The sequence below is a fragment of the Dipodomys spectabilis genome, unplaced genomic scaffold (genome assembly GCF_019054845.1).
Source record: "Dipodomys spectabilis isolate Male_0828 unplaced genomic scaffold, ASM1905484v1 ptg000006l, whole genome shotgun sequence".
NCBI classification, from domain to species: domain Eukaryota; kingdom Metazoa; phylum Chordata; class Mammalia; order Rodentia; family Heteromyidae; genus Dipodomys; species Dipodomys spectabilis.
This window is the reverse complement of record NW_024870683.1, coordinates 8,890,001-8,906,131: the sequence shown is the minus strand read 5'-3', so window position 1 is coordinate 8,906,131 and position 16,131 is coordinate 8,890,001.

Sequence of the window (16,131 nt, the reverse complement as noted above, 5' to 3'; positions counted from 1 at the left end):
AGACGGGGCGTGGTCTCGGAGCCCGAGAGGCGGAGTCTCTGGGCAGAGGACGGAAGGGGAGGGGCCTCAGCCGTAGAGGGACGGGGCCTTTACAGGGGCGGGGCCTCGGGGCTACTGGAGACCGGTCTGGGGCAAGGCTGGAGGCAGCGCCTTTTGCGACGACAGTGGACCGTGCAGGAGAAGGGAGAGCAGGGAGGGACCGTGACAGTGTGCGGGTATGAAGGTAGGGCTCTGAGTGTGCCCAGTGCACCTGTGTGCCATCTAGCCCGCATGAGGAGACAGGTGGGGACTCGACAGGACCAAACCGGAGCCCCTACTACTCCAGAGGATCTGGGCCTGGCAGGTATATCTAGGAATTGATTAGAGTGGAGGGACATCTAGAGGAGAGTCCTGCGAGCGTGTGTGGGGTGTCTGTGTCCATGTGAATAGGCGGTCAGAGTGGGGAAGGCCAGGAAGGGGCATGCCCTTGACCCACACACCGTGGGCTCGAAGCCTGATGCGATCTGTATCCTCTCAGGAGGCTGGACAGCACTGAATGAGTATGAATCCAGAAATGACGCCTTTAGTACCTGGGACAATTCCCAATATGAAACCACAATTGTGAAGGGGACTTTAACACCTCACAGCTATCCAGGCTCAAGGGACATCTGCTGATGCTGGAGGCAGGGCCCAGCATGAGGTCCTGCGCAGACACCCACGCTGACAGTCAGGACAGTGGGAATCCAAGCTCTGTCACCTCCAAGCTGTCCGGCCTTGATGATGACAAATTAAAAATTAGAGTTACATTTTACAATTGCTAACTGCTGGTTTTGCTTTTGTAAACTTGCTCGCCCTAGCACTAACCCCCCATTTTCTGGAAATAAGGAATTGAGTAAAGAGTCTTGGAGCCTAGATGCCGGCCCGGGACAAGGTCTGTGGTCATAAATAAAGAACAAACAAGTAAATTCCCCAAGTGGTCAAATAGGACCCAAGATAAGGACCCAAGAATGGGACCCAAGATAAGGACCACCTGGCAAGTCCAGCAAACTAGGCCAAATGTTAATCAATCACAAGCCTGTAACTATGTAAACTCCCCTCCAGGATGACCGCTCCCCCTAGACTTGCCCTGAACCAACTGTTTTACAAAGAGTGCTATAAACTTCCCCACATAGAAAAAATGATTGCTGGAGTGTATAGTGACTTTTAAATGGGCCAGTCCCAGGGATACCTGGTGTTATATGCTAATCTTGTGGTTTTTGCCTTTAAGAATGCCTGTAAGCCGCGGTACGGGGCTCCCTGTCTGCTCGGGACAGAGAGTCCGTTTGCGCAAACGTCAAATAAACTCCTCTTGCTTATTGCATCTCCCGGCCTGGAGTCTGAGTTTTCTGGGGCGCCCTCCTGTTGACGGAAGTATCCCAGGAGTCTGGGGTCTTTCAATGAAATCATGGCATCTCCTTAAGCCCCAGTTTCTTCAGGAAACTACTGAGAATGACGCCATTGTGAGTCTTATCCTTGTCAACTAAACAATGTTTACATGGGCTCTGATAGTGTCTCCTGGAGCTCCGAGGCAGTAAAGGAGAAAGGTGGGAGCTCAGACCAGAGAACCTAACCATCTGTGTCTAAATCCCAGCTTTAATGAAACATTATTAAACTTTTGTGTGCTTCAGTTTCCACATTTGTAAGATAGAGATTATAATAGTACCTGCTTCCTGGCTTATTGAAAGATGAATCATACACAGTGCCTATAACAGTGCAACACTACAGCTGGAGCTTAACAACTATTATTAACACATGCAGGGAAAATAGCACCCTGGGGCACCACACTGTGGTTAATGATGCTGAAGCCGGTTCAGTACAAGTGCTGGACCCCATATCTGTCCCTCAGTTCTGCTTGCCTCCTCTTTTTTTTTTTTTTTTGCCAGCCCTGGGGCTTGAATTAAAGGCATGGACATTGTCCCTGAGCTTCTTTTACTCAAGGCTAGCACTCTACCACTTGTACCACAAGGCTACTTCCGGCCTTTTCTGTTTATGTGGCACTGAGAAATCGAACACAGGGCTTCATGCATACTAGGCAAACACTTTACCACTGAGCCACCTTCCCAGTGTGTGCTTGCCTCCCTTTTGCCTGAGGGTTATTCAGTTACTTCCTCCCAGAGGACAATAAAGTGATCTCTTCTCCACTAACTTTTTTTTTTTTTTTTTTTTTTTAAATCAGAATCCATGTGTCTCCTAAGGGCCAGGGTAGAGGGCTGAGATTTTCACAGAGAGGTGACCTCAGCAACTGCAACCACACAGCAAGTTCCTGGGCCATCTGGGTCTTTGCCAGAGCTTAGCTCAGCTACCCCTTGTCCCCCTGAAGTAACATATTAATAAATGTCTTACACACTGACCTTTATCTGGGCTGCAGGGAAAACTTACGAAATATATCCAACATTAACATAGGTGGTGTTTTCCTATCCCCAGGGCAGGCACTCGGGCACAGCTGGATCTCAGCACTGTTACTCACAGAGCTCAGCTCCTTCTGCTCACCCAAGGCCCCAGACACAACTGGTTAATGGGTTTGCATCCCCTCACCACCTCTCCCTACCCCAAGGCAAAGCACAAAGCTGACACTGTGTAAGAACCACAAGGCAGTGGGAATGGAGCCAGATCACAAAGCCAGGTAAGGTTCTAAGATGCAGAGCTGCAGAAGTGGAGGAAGCCTGTCTCAGTGAGCTTTGTTGGATGAAACTACTCATCCTAGTGTGTAGGTAACATTGGTAAAGCAATCACAGAGTCTAGATACAAATGAAGGGCAACACTGATCAAGATGCATTCTGCATACAAACTGATTTGTTGATGGTAACCCTTTTGTGTGGCTACTTAAAGATAATAAAAAAATACAATTTTAAAAATAAAAGAAACTTATTCTTCTGTGTGTGTATGTATGTATGTATGTATGTACAGTCCTAGGGATCGAATCTAGAGTGTTTAACGTCATAGGCAAGGACTCTATCACCTAGCTACATTCCCAACCTGAACACTCCATTTTTGATATTCAGAGAGTCAATGAATTTGGAGTGATGTTTTAAAATTGTCACACTTATAAAGGCCTTTTCCTCAGTGGGTTTTTCTTGTTGCTTTAAAAAAATTTTATTGTTGGGGCTGGGAAGGTGGCTCAGTGGTAGAGCACTTGCCTTGCATGCATGAGGCCCTGGGTTTGATTCCTCAGCACCACATAAGCAAAAAGAAAAAAGCCGGAAGTGGTGCTGTGGCTCAAGTGGTAGAGCGCTAACCTTGAGCTGAAGAGCTGAGGGACAGTGCCCAGGCCCAGAGTTCAGGCCCCACGACCGGACCCCGCCAAAAAAAAATAAAAATAAAAATAAAAATTTTTATTGTTGCCTGTGTCTCATGCCTGTAATCCTAGCTACTTAAGGGGGCTGAGATCTGAGGATCACAGTTCAAAGCCAGCCTGGGCAGGAAAGCCGGTCGTGGGGCTTGAACTCTGGGCCTAGGTGCTGTCCCTCAGCTCTTCAGCTCAAGGCGAGCTCTCTACCACTTGAGCCACAGTGCCACTTCCGGTTTTCTGGTGGTTTATTGGAAATATGAGTCTCACGGTCTTTCCTGCCCAGGCTGGCTTTGAACCGAGATCCTCAGATGTCAGCCTCCTGAGTAGGTAGAATTACAGGCGTGAGTCACGGGCGCCAGGCCTAAGTCTGTGAGACTCTTATCTCCAATAAACCCACCAGAAAACCGGAAGTGATGCTGTGGCTCAAGTGGTAGAGTACTGAGCTGAAGAGCGCAGGGACAGAGCCCATGCCCAAGTTCAAGACCCACAACTGACAAAAAAAAAAAAAAAAAAAAATTGTTATTATAAAGGTGATGTACAGAGGGGTTACAGATACATAAGTCAGGTAAAGAATACATTTCTTTTTGGACAATGTTGCCCTTTCCTGCCCTTTCTCCCAGTTTACCTTCCCATCCCACCCACATGTTGTAAAGTTCATTTTCATCATAATGTCCAGTGAATGTCACTGCTGCATTTTTTTACCCTTTGTCCCTCCATTTCTGTGCCCTCTCCTTACACCCTGGAAGACATGTAAATGAGCAATCAGAATAAAAAGAAAAGAAAGCAAAAATAACAAAAAAGAAAAAACTCCTTGTTTTGTGGTTGTTGCTCATGTGTCTCGTGTATTGTCAGTCTAGTGTTTTTATGGCTTAAGTTTTGTTTTGCTTTGTTTGTTTTGTGCCTGGTACTGGGACTTTAACTCAGGGTCTAATTACTGTCTCTTAGCTTTTTCCACTCAAAGCTGATGCTCTACGGCTTGAGCCATACCTCTACTTCTAGATTTTTTTCTGGTGCTTAATTGGAGATAAAAATCTCATGGACATTTCCTGTGTGGGGTGGATTTAATCCAAAATCCTCAGATCTCAGACTCTTAAATAGTTAGAAGCAATAGCTTACAAATATGTATTACCGGTATCCAGTTTATATGGCTTAAGTTTTTAATTTAATTTAATTTTTGTTCAGTTGTGGGGCTTGAACTCTGGGCCTCAGTGCTGTCCCTCAGCTCTTCAGCTCAAGGCTTGCCCTCTACCACTTAAGCCACAGCATTACTTCTGGTTTTCTGGTAGTTCATTGGAGATAAGAGTCTCAGACTTTCCTTCCTGGGCTGGCTTTGAACTGCAGTCCTCAGATCTCAGCCTCCTGAGTAGCTAGGATTACAGGTGTGAGCCACAGTACCTGGCCTTAATTTAATTTAATATTTTTTATAGTTCTGGGGATGGAATCCAGGACCTCTTACATACCAAGCCAGTGCTCTACTGTTGAGCTACATCTCTGGCCCTAAGATTTTCTCTTTTGAAATTTTGTTCCATTGGTACTCAATAGGTAGCTATAGAGTTATGAAATAACCTTTATAGTAGATCTAACTAACATTTTCCAAAATTATTTTTCAATGGTCTGTCCTACCTGCCTACTCTATCACATAATATGTTCCTATCTGCTGATTCTTGGCAGTTTATTATCTATTGTCATCTGTTTGATCTACTGCCAATATCATCATTTTAATTTTTGTCTTAAATATATGTTTTTTTAAAAAAAAACTGGCTGGCCTCAAATTTGTCCTCCTCCTGACTCAGGCTTCTTAATGTTGTGATTACAGGTCTACATCACAATGTTTGATTTAAAATACATTATAAAGTGGAATAAATTTCTAAGGATTCCAGAGAAGGCCTCTTCCCTTCCTTCAGACTCTTCTCTTCCTTCTTCACCAAGATAAATTCCATCTGTCCTGCAGGATGCAGCTCTAGCCATTCCCCTAGGGACTCTCTTCTGATATACCTGCCCCTATTGGGTTTGAAGACCACCAATTTCTGGGCTTCTCATCCCCTAGAATACCTGAGTGTGTACATATATATGTGTGTGTGTGTATATTAAAAAAATATATACATATTTATGGATTGGGTCATCTCGTCATGACAGGCTTTCTAAAATGATTTGAGTCAAAAAAAAATGATTTGAGTCAACAGTCCAAGTCATTTTGTTGATTTATGCTCCATTTAGCCAAAACCTCAAATCTAAGTAATTCTGGTAATTATGATGAATCAACTGTTATTTTGTTCTGATTCTGTAAAAACAATATTTTGTAAGTATTAAAATAGTTTTCTGAAAAAAATAAAAAGAATAAGTGATGAGCAGGCAAAGGCTCAGAGACAAGACACATCCAAGGACTGGCAGACATCTTGGGTTGTGATTAGACGAGGTAGGGGAAAAGGAGCAGAAGAAATGGCCCAGGTGGGTCTTTGGACCCAGCCTGCCAGGTCCTTGTGTTAGAACTCAGGGGGTTCAGACATAATCCCTAAGGCACCAAGGAGGCACCTGATAGTTGGAAGCAGAGAAAACCAGGCTTCCTTAGAGCAGAAAGTGAATTGACAACAAGGACTCGATGCAGGGACAAGCCCAAATGTATTTTGTAGATCCTTTCAAGAGTGGCCATAATGTGAACCAACGGAGCTAATGTATAGAATTCTATTTTTATTTTTATTTTTTTGGGGTCCGGTCGTGGGGCTTGAACTCTGGGCCTGGGCGCTGTCCCTCAGCTCTTCAGCTCAAGGCGAATGCTCTACCACTTGAGCCACAGCGCCACTTCTGGCTTTTTTCTTTTTGCTTATGTGGTGCTGAGGAATCGAACCCAGGGCCTCTGGCATGCAAGGCAGGCGCTCTACCACTGAGCCACCTTCCCAACCCCTAATGTATAGAATTCTAATCTAGCCCCCAAGCTAGCAGCCCTGGTATATTGCCTCTCTTTTGTCTGTAGCAGGATATCACTTCTGTAAGCAGGGACCTATCAGTTGACTTGGTCATCATGTGAACCTTTAAAAGTTGCCATAGGAGCAAGAAGCCATTTTACTAGGATAGGGAGCCCATGGCAGGCAGTGACCTCTAAGAGCTGGGAGCCTCAGATGACAGGAAATAAATTGTATCAACCAGTGAGTTTGGAAGAAGGTAGTTCCCAGAGAATGGCTCCCAGACAGGACCTTGGCTCACAGTGTGGCCCTCAGCAGGCCCAGCCTCCTGACACACAGAGCTATGAGGCAGAAAAGGACTTAATGAAGCCACTAAATGCATAGTTACATAGTACACAGCAACCATGATGTAACACAGTCCAGGGCCTGTCAGATATTGTAGTTCATGTTGTTTTTCAAGCCTGGTGAGAACTGGGCAGCTCAGCGGATTTTCCTCGGGGGGCATAAACAAACCAGGTAACAAAATGATCAGAAAGTTTATTAGGAAAAGAGAATATTATGTAATACAACGTCACAGGAAGAAAGAACTTCATCCTCAGAGTACAAGCGGAAGCCTTAGGTTTAACTAGAGAAAGTATTGGGAATGAGGGGTAAAAGTACACATCGTTACAATCCGAGTTACAAGCTGGCCTGGCTTGTCATTATCTCAGTTCTGCTTTCCCAGAGAGGTTATTTCTGTCCTCCCATGTGGGGAACAATCTCATCCTTATGAGATTGGTAGGGAGCAGCTGGCCACGAGAAATAGGAAAATGCAAAGACAATCTAAAATGTAATTAAGTCTCTCAACTTGCAGGGACCTGCAGCTCTGTATACGAGACCTATGGATGGGAATTTTTCACAGGCAATCTCAAAAGGTACCCCTACCCTGGAGGCTGATGCTAGATACTGTCTGCTTTCAGACTATTGAGAGGGCATTTACAACAGCACTTGAAACTATTTTTGTTGTCATGAATTAACTAAAAGCAAGAGAAAAGTCTAGCATCTATGCTGGCATTTTGTGTTTGTCATTGGTCTAAGACATTTTCTTAAGTTTTTTCATTTTTTTAATTGTGAAAATACTGTACAGAGGGGTTATAATTACATGAGCAAGGTAATAAGTACATTTCTTATCAAGCATTGTTGCCTTCTCCTTTGTTTCCCCTTCCCATCCCCCACCACCACCCTCCAACCGTCCCACCCCCTTTGCCCCCCCCCAAAGTTTTTCGACATAACGTCTTGTACGTCTCATTGTTGCAATGGGTCCACCTGTATCCCTATTTAAACAATTTGTTTTTTCCCTTCCCCTCCTCAAATTATACCAACATCAACTACAGTGAAAATAGGGGTGATACTGTGGGGAAGGGACATACAAAGCAACAAAGAAATCATCTTATAAATATGTTAGAAACAATAGCAAGAAAGAAAAACTATTTGAGTCCTTATCTTGGGGTTCATTTCACCTAACATCAACTTACCTGACTGTTTCTGCTTGTCTCAGACATATACTAGTTATTGCAAATAAGGGAAACCATGGGACCTATGTTTCTTTGGGCCTGGCTTACTTCACTTAATATAATTTTTTCCAAGTCTTTCCATTTCCTAATAAATGGGGCAATGGGGCAATTCTATGTCTGATGGAGACATAGAATTCCAGTGTGTATATATACCACATTTTCTTGACCCATTCATCTACTGAGGGGCATCTAGGTTGGTTCCATATCTTAGCTATGGTAAATAATGCTGCAATAAACTTTTTTTTTTTTTTTTTGGTGCAAACACTTGGGTTCCAAGAGGAATCTTCTCATGGAAATCAGATTGCTCCCTTTAAAGGATGACAGAGGTAACAACTTTCTGGAACCTAATGACCAACCTGGCCACACTCTTAAACTATGACAGTCTGTGTCAGATGCCTCTAATTCTTCCTCCACTTAAACCTAATGCTCATGCATGTGCACTAAAGACAGATAAAGATGAACTGAAGTCTCATGCCATGCCTATACTATCTCATCTCTTTTTTTAGTCGTATTTCCTTCTTAATAAACTTGACAATTGATTGTGAAATCACTACATTTGAGGCCTAAATTCTTCTCCTACGGGATGCTAGGATTGAGGTTGATTAGCTATGCTGGATTTCCTGTAAAAAGATGATCTCTCTGGCTCCCAGATGCAGCCTGAGCATTATAAGTAGTTATTGTTAGTGTGTGTGTGTGTGTGTGTGTGTGTGTGTGTGTGTGTGTGTGTTCTGTCCTGCACAGCTCTATTCTTTTATTCTTTAGGGGTAGTTTTAGTCCCTTGTCATAAAGATGTTATTGATCAGCCCTTGTTGTTTTTTTTTTTTTTTTTTTTTGTCGGTTGTGGGGCCTGAACTCTGGGCCTAGGCGCTGTCCCTCAGCTCTTCAGCTCAAAGCTAGTGCTCTACCACTTGAGCCACAGCGCCACTTCCAGCTTTTTCTGCTTATGTGGTGCTGAGGAATCGAACCCAGGGCCTCACGCATGCAAGGCAAGCGCTCTACCACTGAGCCACCTTCCCAGTTCCCAGTCCTTGTTTTTATTGGAACCCAAAATGATTGCAAAGTACCTGTGGAGATGGCAGGCTTCTTCTTTTCTTATCTTTTCTTTTCTTTTTTGCTGCTTTTAGTTAATTTGTGGCAGCAAAAACAGTTTAGGTATCTGTTACAAATATACTTTCAACAGACTGAAAGTAGAGTATCTTAGCCCTTGGGGTTTGAGTGAAACTGTCTATGAGAAATTCCTATCATTAGGTCCAGCCTACAGGTCTGAGATCACCTGTAAGATATGTTTAATTATACATACATACATACATATATATATATATATATGTATATATATTTTTTTCCCCTCTCCCCCCCAGAAACCTTGATATCTCAGCCTCTGTTTTAGTTGCTACCTATCAAATCTTCAGCCATCTTTTGGGATACAGACATTTGCTTTAGGTTAAATAGGGAGAATTAGGGACATATAACTATATACACAGTTAAGACAGTCTAAAGCCACAGGCATGTTCATTGTCTCAGGATTGGTCATGTAAGGCCTTGCCTGGCAGGTGGTCTGACCCTTTCTTGATTCCAAGATGGCTGCAAAGTGATTGCAGGTGAGAATGGCTCAGAGCAAAGGCCATGATTTAAAAACAACAAGAAGAAGTTGGGATGCCTAGCCTTTATCCTGCTCCTAGTTCATCTGTGGACCCAAGTCAGGAGTTTCTGGTTTTCAGCAAAAAGCAGTGTTTAAACACCACTTCTTCCATTTTTGACCAGCGTGGCCAGTCTGGCCAGTCTCTAGGTTCAGAGCGTCTCTTTGTTCCCAGATCTTGTTTAATACTGAAGAAATGCACATTCAGCAGTCTGGCACTCAGGCTCTACATTTCTGAACCGTTTTCACCTCTGCCCCGTGTCTCTCCCTTTCCTTCCCCTTCATTGCTTTTCTATTTGGTTTTGAGTCTTGCAGTCAAATCTCCACTGACTAGAACATAAGCTCCTTGAGAGCAGGTACCTGCCTGCTTTGTTCATGGCTAGTGTCCTACAGTCTGGCACCACATAGGAGCTCTGGAAATAGCTGTTAAATAAATACATGGCAGAAGCAATTGGTATTCGGTGGGCCTCTGGGCCTATTCTTCCCCACTGGGACTTCGTTGTTCTGTCATCACCTAGTGGGCACTTTTATGTACTGCCGAGTAAGGGAGAAAAATGCTTCTGACTCTTCCAGGCAGCAGGGAAGGCAGTTGCTGTGGGTAGAACTGCCCTGCAGGTGCCCCATATCTGTGGTTTTGGCTGCTGGTCCCAAGCTTCTGGAGGATAGCTTTCCTGGAGAAGGCAACAAGAAAGACAGTAAAATTTGGGGCGGTGGGATACAGGGAGGGAGAAAGGTGTCCTTGGAAGAATAAGTAAGAAGAGTAAAGGCTAGAAGCTGGAAGTTTGGGCATATGCCCGGAGAGAAGTAGTGGCAGCTGAGTGGAGCAGTGGAAGATGAGTCTAGGTTGTGACAAAGGATGAGAAGAGGCCCACAGGAAAGCGAACTCCCACCTATGCTGTGTTTGATCTGTTCTAGCTACTTCACATGTGGCCAATAAAGTAGACAAGTGCCGGTGGCTCATGCCTATAATCCTAGCTGCTCAGGAGGCTGAGCTCTGAGAATTGCAGTTCAAAGCCAACTGGAGCAGAAAAATCCATGAGACTCTTTTTTTTTTTTTTGGTCTGGTTGTGGGGCCTGAACTCTGGGCCTGGGCGCTGTCTCTCAGCTCTTCAGCTCAAAGCTAGTGCTCTACCACTTGAGCCACAGCGCTACTTCCGGCTTTTTTTTCCTGCTTATGTGGTGCTGAGGAATCGAACCCAGGGCCTCATGCATACAAGGCAAGCGCTCTACCACTGAGCCACCTTCCCAACCGATCCATGAGACTCTTATCTCCAAGTATCCATCAAAAAGCTGGAGCTATGGCTAAAGTGTTAGAGCACTAGCTTTGAGCACAAAAGCTCAGAGACAGTGCCCATGCCCTGAGTTCAAGCCATAGAATTGGTACCAAAAAAAGTTTAAAAAAAAAAGAAAATGAAGTATACTGTAGGAATTCTGTTTCACGATTAAGAAACTGAGGCATAGTTTGGTGAAGTGACTTGCTGAACATCACACTTCTGGTAAGGGCAGAGTCGGCTTGAAACCAACATCATCCTTCCAGAAGAGGGTGTCTGCTGGGGTTGTGCTTGAAGCTTGGTGGCACACACAAGGATGCCTCTTCTACATAAGATGTCAGGACTGAAGTCCAGAGAGAGGATGGTCACATCAATATCTACCAGATGGGCTAGCATGTAGCTTTTGTCCTGGCCTGTGCCTGGGCCCCCTTTTGAAGGACCTTGCTCTTGTGCAAGATCCCAGAGCCCAGGCCACATGGGGAGCTGGGAGCCTGATTGGGACCCATGGCCAGCCATGCCCCCTGGGAACTGTCTTTGGGTTTCAGTTCTCAATGAGCTGCATCCCGGGGGGCAGGGTAAGTGTGAACAGATGCAGGTGAGGCAGCGGTGACCTCTCTCCCTTGGGAAGCAAAGAGGTCAGCAAGACCCTCTGGGACTGTCAGGAAGCTGACAGGATCAGAGAAGGGGCACCAGGGTGCCCAATTCTCCTAGCTAGGCAGCAGACCTGGGATGTCTGACTTCAGCCTTCCTGCTAAAGGTCCTTCCTGCCCAGGTCCTTTGGCCTGCTCTTCTAGGAGCTGAGGGATGCAGAGGGACAAGGGAGAAGCCTGTACTCAGACACAATCAGACTTCAGACTTTGGATATTCTTGCCAGTAGGTCTTGTTAGAATTCCTATGATCCCTGATCCTCTCTGTGCTCAAGACTGCCATTCTACCACTTGAGCCACAGCACCACTTTCTAGCCTTTTCTGTTTATATGGTACTGAGGAATCAAACCCAGGGTTTCATGCATGCTAGGCAAGCATTCTACCACATTCCAGACCAAGAATTTCTACTTTTGAAATGAGAAAACTGAGGCTCAGAGATCCCCAAATCTTTCTAACTGAAAGACTTCTCAGGGTTGCTGAGTTTAAGCAAGACTGAAAATCTAAGTCAAGGAACCCCCAAACATTGACCACCTGATGATTGCCCCTTTCTTTTTTCTTTCCTTTTCTTTTCTTTCTTTCTTTTTTTTTTTGTCGGTCGTGGGGCTTGAACTCTGGGCCTGGGCGCTGTCCCTCAGCTCTTCAGCTCAAGGCGAGCGCTCTACCACTTAAGCTACAGCGCCACTTCCGGTTTTCTGGTAGTTTATAGGAGTTTCATGGACTTTCCTGCCTGGACTGGCTTTGAACTGCGATCCTCAGATCTCAGCCTCCTGAGTGGTTAGGATTACAGGCGTGAGCCACCAGCACCCAATGCCCCTTTCATTTCTCTCTCTCTCCCTCTCTCTCTCTGACTCTCTCTTTCTCTGTCTCTTTCTGTCTCTCTGTCTCTGTCTCTCCCCCCCTCTCTCTTTCTTTCTTTCTTTCTCTCTCTCTCTTCCTCCCTCCCTCCCTCCTCTTTCTTTCTTTCTTTCTTTCTTTTTGCAGGGGAGTCTCACTAATGGTATTGCCCATAGCTTTGATCCTTCTGCCCCAGGCTCCAGAGTGCTGGAATTCCAGTTGTGCATGAATATACCTGGTGTCCGGGGCCATCTGTGCTCTTGCTGGCCCCTCCACAGTTTCAGGGCCTTGCCCACAGCACTGCTTCTGCTCAGGCCTTCCTTAGGCTGTCAGTTACAGACATCTGGTTTTGGGCCAATGTGGTCTTCACCATCCAGGTTTCATTGCTCTTCTGGTCCCCCAGCTCCTTCCCCCTTTCACTACTGAGCCTGGGAGCAATCTAGGGCCAGGGCAGGGCAGGGTCAGAGCATTTTCTGATGATCCACGGGTGGACACTCATTCACATGTTCTCTGTGAGTGAGTGAATCTTTCACTCTGGTAGGAACCTGTCCCATTTTTTTTTTAATTTGAAAGCTGAGGAGACAGTGACCTGTCTGGGTCCCCAGCAGGTGACAGACAAAGCACTGACTTGACACCAGCCTCACTTTCCTTACACAGAGTGATCTGGCCTCACACTGCTCCACAGAAGCTGCCCAAGGACCTGAGTGCACATGAGAGCGACACCTCCGGCCACGCTGTAAGCAAGTCTACCACGCAAAGGCTAGGTGCTTGCTGCTGTGTGAACTCCTCGAATGTGGAATGTGCCATGGGGAAACCACCAGGAGATTAGGGTAGTCAGAGTCCTAGCTCTGGGGAAGAAGGGTTTTGCATTACTCCTGCCAGACAGTTTTTTTTTTAACCAAAGACTTATGGGCATTGCTGGGATTTAGTAATGAGTGATAGCAGCCAGTATACTCCAGTCTGTGAACTGGATCCCACTGCTTATTCTTAAACAGGCCAGGTACCTCTTTTCTTCATGACCTAGCTCAGGCAGGGCAGGTGTGTGTGGGCAAGAGCTGGCACCCAGAGCCAGAGACATTGCCATTACCTTCACAGAGCCCAAGTCCAGTATCTCCACTGTGCAGATGGAGCCATGGAGCCCAGAGAGCCATAGCATGGGGGCAGAGGCAAGAACCAAGCTAGGGGCAGGAATCTGTGTGTAAGGACTCAACTATGAAACAGCTGAGGGGAAAGGCTGCCTCCTGACTCCAGGCTGGGCACTGGGTCCCATGGGCAGGATACCCCAGGATTTCGGGGAGGATGTTCCCATGAAGAACTCTTTTTTTGGGGGCGGGGAGCCAGTCCTGGGACTTGACTCAGGGCTTGGGCACTGAGCTTCTTTTGCTCAAAGCTATCACTTGAGTCACAGTGCCATTTCCGGCCTTTTCTGTTTATATGGTACTGAGGAATCAAACCCAGAGCTTCCTGCATGCTAGGCATGCAGTCTACCACTAAGCCACATTCTCAGCTCCATGAGGAACTCTTAAAAACCTCAGCTCTTAATCCTGTTGCAAAGCAAGCTGACTCCCAGCATGAGTTTCAGAAGGGACATTTGAACTACAGTATAGCACTACCTGTGGAAATTCCTCTATGATCTGTGCTGTCTGGGGTCCAAACCTTGGGCTGAAAGGAGGAGGAATAAGCAGCTCAGATGGCAGGAGAAATGGGCCCTAAGACCAAGTTGACATCAACAGGAACTGGGGCCTGGAGCAACATGGGCATCAGTCAAGGGCCACAGGGCAGAGCCACAAGAGACCAGGGGCAGCCCAGGGAAGAGGTGAGATAGTTTCTATTAGTTGGAACTCCCTGCCTGTCCCTGCCACCTTTCCTCCCCTTGAGGCCCCACCTGGCCCCTGGTTGCCTCCAGCCAATCTCCTGGAGTTGCTAAAGTGTCCTCTCTATTTTTTATTTATTTATTTTTGCCAGTCTTGGGGCTTGAACTCAGGACCTGGGAAATGTCACTGAGTTTCTTTTGCTCAAGGCTAGCACTCTACCACTTGAGCCACAGTGCTACTTCTGGCTTTTTCTGTTTATGTGGTATAGAACCCAGGGCTTCATGCATGCTAGGCAAGCATCTACCACTAGCCACATTCCCAGCCCAGGGTCTTCTCTAGAGAGCCAATCATGCCTCATCTTTTCCCCGCTTAACACCTTCCAGGGCTTTCTAATGCTCTCAGGAGAAAAACCAAGGCCCCAGCACCCTGCTAAGCCCACCACTGTCCCCCCCTCCCCCATTATAAAAGTCTTAGCCCACAGGGACTGAGCAAAGCCCTAGTTGCTCAGAGCCCGCAGGACATTGAAGGCCACAGCCCAGCTGTCCAGAGGAGCTGCCCAGGGACCTGCCTCCAGGCCTTTGACTTGGGTTTTGCCTCTGTAATTAATTTATGGGAAGCACTTAAATTGCGAGTCAACACAGTCTTGTAAATCTTATTTAATCCCAGCCTCCACTGGAGGGAGCAGTGCCCAGGACATGGAGCTTTTCTTACAGTGATTATGTTTGGTTTTATTTCAGGAAAACCCCCCAAAGGGAATACTTAGGGTCTTGTTTCCACAAGCACCTGTGGAATGCACAGGTGCAGTCACTGTCTGGTTAGATACAGAGAAATTTGGTGTTCCATAGGCTCAGGAGGCATTCTTGGGGGGCAGGGGGCATCCAGCTCATCCCCAAATCCTTTTGGCTCTATCTCTGAGCACATACTAAAGCCCATCCCTGCTCCCCTGTGGTGCTTGCACCTGATCCAAGCCCTTATCACCTCTGCAGCCTCTTTCCAGCCATCTCTGTCTGTTTCTGCCCTCGCTTTGCTCTAAGCTCTTCCTGTGAATGATCAGTGGCAGGTTCCTACTCCCCAGAGGAAGTATTCCCAAGGTCTTATGACCTGACTAGGGGTGGAGGGGTCTTAAAGGTTCACTTAACCCTCTGACCTCCCTCCCTTCTCCAGCTTCCCTTGTGGGCCACTCAGGGCTCTGGCCCCCTGTGTCCTGCGTTTGCTGTTCTCAAGCTGAAGTATTCACACTTGCCCTATGCACACTAGATCTGTGCCCTTGCTACCTGAACACCTGGTTCAAAAGCTGGCCCTCAAGCTGGGGGCTCGTAGCTCATGCCTGTAATCCTAGTTACTCAGGGGGATGAGATCTGGGGATCTCAGTTCAAAGCCAGCCCAGGTAGGAAAGTCTGTGAGACTCTTATCTCCAATTAACCACCAGAAAACTGGAAGTGGCACTGTGGCTCAGGTAGCAGAGCTCTAGTCTTGAGCTGAAGAGCTCAGGGACAGTGCCCAGGCCCAGAGTTCAAGCTCCATGACTGACCAAAACAAACAAACAAACAAACAAAAAACAAAAGAAAGTGGCCCTCCACATATTTCCACTCTGGCAGCACCCCACCACCACAGCCTTTGCAACCCTCACCCCCGTAAGCACTCACCCCCGAGCCAACAGCTCCTATTTCTTTCTTCATTGTCCACTGTACCTGCTCCCCACCCGGACAGAGGCTTTTTGCTCTGTTCACTGCCACCCCTCCAGGACAGAAAATGCCTCGCAATTCACAGCAAGTACTCAACAAATATTCCTAAAATGAAGAAACGGATGTGTTGTGCCTGTCATTTGACAGAACAGGTGGACAGTGCTCTTCCAGCTGCTCTGAGAGTGTCTCTTCTGGGCAAGAATGGTCTGAGGTTACCTCCCTCAGCAAGTCTTCTGTTGAGATTTTTCTTGTCCTCCGGGAAACCCTACAGAGCCCTTCCCTGCCCCAGTGGAAGTATTTCTACCTGATCCTAGACTGGGACTTTCTCCCTTGTGGTCTGCATTGAGTATCATGTCTGATTCAAGCAGGAGTCATCCCAGTGGGCATCTGAGTAATACTCAGAAGGCACCTGGACCCCATTCCAGCTTTGCAAAGCCTCCTGGGCTGGCCTCGTCATGCTCCTCTCCCACTGAGGTGGTCATCC